The sequence below is a fragment of the Callithrix jacchus genome, chromosome 3 (genome assembly GCF_049354715.1).
Source record: "Callithrix jacchus isolate 240 chromosome 3, calJac240_pri, whole genome shotgun sequence".
NCBI classification, from domain to species: domain Eukaryota; kingdom Metazoa; phylum Chordata; class Mammalia; order Primates; family Cebidae; genus Callithrix; species Callithrix jacchus.
In genome coordinates, this window is record NC_133504.1 from 42,424,152 (window position 1) to 42,426,816 (window position 2,665).

The 2,665-nt window shown below is 44.3% G+C and overlaps 1 pseudogene; it reads left to right on the top strand.

Moving 5' to 3' along the window:
• Window positions 1-291: 291 nt before the first annotated feature.
• Window positions 292-2,035, top strand: LOC144581727 (protein CFAP144P1 pseudogene; annotated as a pseudogene).
• Window positions 2,036-2,665: the final 630 nt, after the last annotated feature.

Below are 2,665 nucleotides of genomic sequence, written 5' to 3' on the forward strand. Positions count from 1 at the left end.
CTTTCCTGGGCCCCAAGCCCCTTCCTCTATATTGGTCCCCCTTGATCACTCTTTGCCTATAGTGGGGCAAAACTACATGATATCCCAAGAACAGGGACCAATACTACAACTCCCATTTCTTTTCTTTGCTGTTTCTCATGATCACTCTTAAACCAAGAAACTGAGACCATTTCCCTGATTGGTGGGGGGCCTCCTCACTAGAACAAAAGGGAGCATGTACATTTCATAATAGGCATTCTGTGATGAAATGTCCCCAGGAGATAAATGCTGGAGTCAGTCTTAGCACATCTCAGTTACTCATTTTGACTCTTTTGGACAAGTGAGTTACTACCTCGCTCGTTTGGAAAAATGACTAGAAAGCTACCTCTGATTTCTCAGCCACAACCCCAGGCTCTATTTCTTTCTGTTCATTCCCGCTCTCATGTTCCAGCCCTCCTTCCTTCCCTTACTCCTCAAACTTCCCACCTTAAGCCTCATCTCCAGGGCCATCCATGTTATTCGGCTTTCCAACCTACCCGTTTGCCCCAGGTGACTAATGTCACCCCTTCCCAGTACCCAACCTCCCTGAACTCCCTGCCCAGCTCTTCCTATGTTACCTCCAGAGCATCCGTGTGCCACCACCCTGCTCATGTCACCCCTTTCCCAGTGCCCCCCTATCTTTCCCCCTTGCCCTCCCCATAGCCCTTCTTACTAGTCCCCTGTACTCTAGTCCCCAGCCCCTATCCAGCCACCCACAACCAGACCTGGCGGATTACAAATCTCACCCTGGAGAGATGGTCTCCCTTCTACTGGGGAAGTTCTCAGGCAGTTCACAATTGCCAGGAGTGTGGATTCCCAGCAGAGACTGGGTGGACACAGAGAATCCAAGACCGTGGCAAGGGAACATTTGGCCTGGCCTGTGCCTTTCATCTCCTGCCTGGGCCGCCAGCCTGCACAAGCTCTGCATTTGAACTGGCTTCCCCATAGAACTTGGTCTGTGACCACAGAGCGAACTGCAGGACCAGGGCAAAGAAGGTAGAGAAGTGAAGATCATCGAATCTGTTACCAAGGAGGGAAGTGATTGGCCAACGTGAGGTCAGTTCTGTTTATCATCTTTTGGGTCTGCCACTTGATGGCAAGTCTTTTTCCTGGCATTATCCAGAGGCGGTTCTAGTAACTAGGCTGGGTTCGGAGAGGCCAGAGCGGTATCATAAGAATGCTGTTGCCTGGTGATGGAGTGGGGCGCTGTTGCCTGGAGATGCAGGCAATGGTAAGAGGACGCCGAGAAAGTGTGGGACCCACCCCCACCCAGCAGTTCAAAGGCCATGGCGGGACACCCGAAGGGGAGGGTGAACATAGATGAGGTCCATCAGAACCAGATCTTGTGGGAGCTCTACCTCAAAGAGTTACGAACCCAGAAACTCTACACGCAGTACCACGTGAATCTCCTGCGCAAGGTTCACAGGATTAACGAGGAAGCCCATGTCTTGGCATGGTAACCTGGAGGAACCTGCAGATGCCAGGTTTCTGAATCTCATTCACCATGCTGCCCAGGGGTCAAGGAAGTGCCTGGAGGCACAGACTGAAAACCAGAAAATTGGATGGGACTCAGAGCCCTTGGTCGTTGAAACTGGATGGGACTCAGAGCCCTTGGTAGACCCAGAATGCAGCAACCGCATCTTTAGGGTCTACAATGACATCACTCTGTACAAAGCTAAAATGTGGAGCTTGGGAGAAGATGATCGCCACAAGTAGCATCTCAGTGGTGGAGTCAGTCCCTGGATTTAATGTCCTAAGTATCCACTGCAGTAGAAAAGTAAATATTATTTTAACCCCCACGCCCCATCCAGAATTCATGGATAATGGTAAAAATTAGGAAGCATGAAAAATACGCAGAAGAAGGAAATTAAAATTGCCAGTCACAAAAGATCACATCTTTTATGATTGTTTATGTGAAATTTCCAGAAAAAGCAATATATAGAGAGAGGCAGAAAGTAGATTAATGGGGCTTAGAGATTGGTGAGTTGGGAGAAGATGGGGAATGACTGCTAATGAGTATGGGGTTTCTTTTTTGATAATGAAAATGTTCTAAAATTAATTGTAGTGGTGGTTATGTGACTCTGAATATACTAAAATCTATTGAATGTATTCTTTAAATAGATAAATTATTATATGATCTATGAATTATATATAAATTACATATTAATAAATGAATTAAAATACAGTAACTGAAACTTAAGAACTCAATGTTTGCATCAGATTAGACACAGATGAAGAGAGGATTAGTAAATTAGAAGATATATCAAATGAAAATATACAGACTGAAAAACAGACAGATGTTTGGAAAATACTGAAAAGATAATAAGGGATGAGTGGAACAAGGTAAAAAGGTCTAACATAGACCTTAATTTGTTACTCATAGATTCCACCTGTAATTGGAATCCCAAAAAGAGAATTGGGATAATGGGCCAGCAGAAATATTTGATAAGAAAGTAGCTGAGAATCTTTCAAAACTGATATCAAATCACAATTTTGTAAGTGCTACACACCACAGCCACTATAAATAAAAAATAATAACCAAGCGCATTGCAGCAAAATTGTTATAAAACAAAATAAAAGTATCCTAAAAGCATTCAGAGAGAAATGAGATGTTATATTCAAAGAACTGAATGCATATGGAAATATA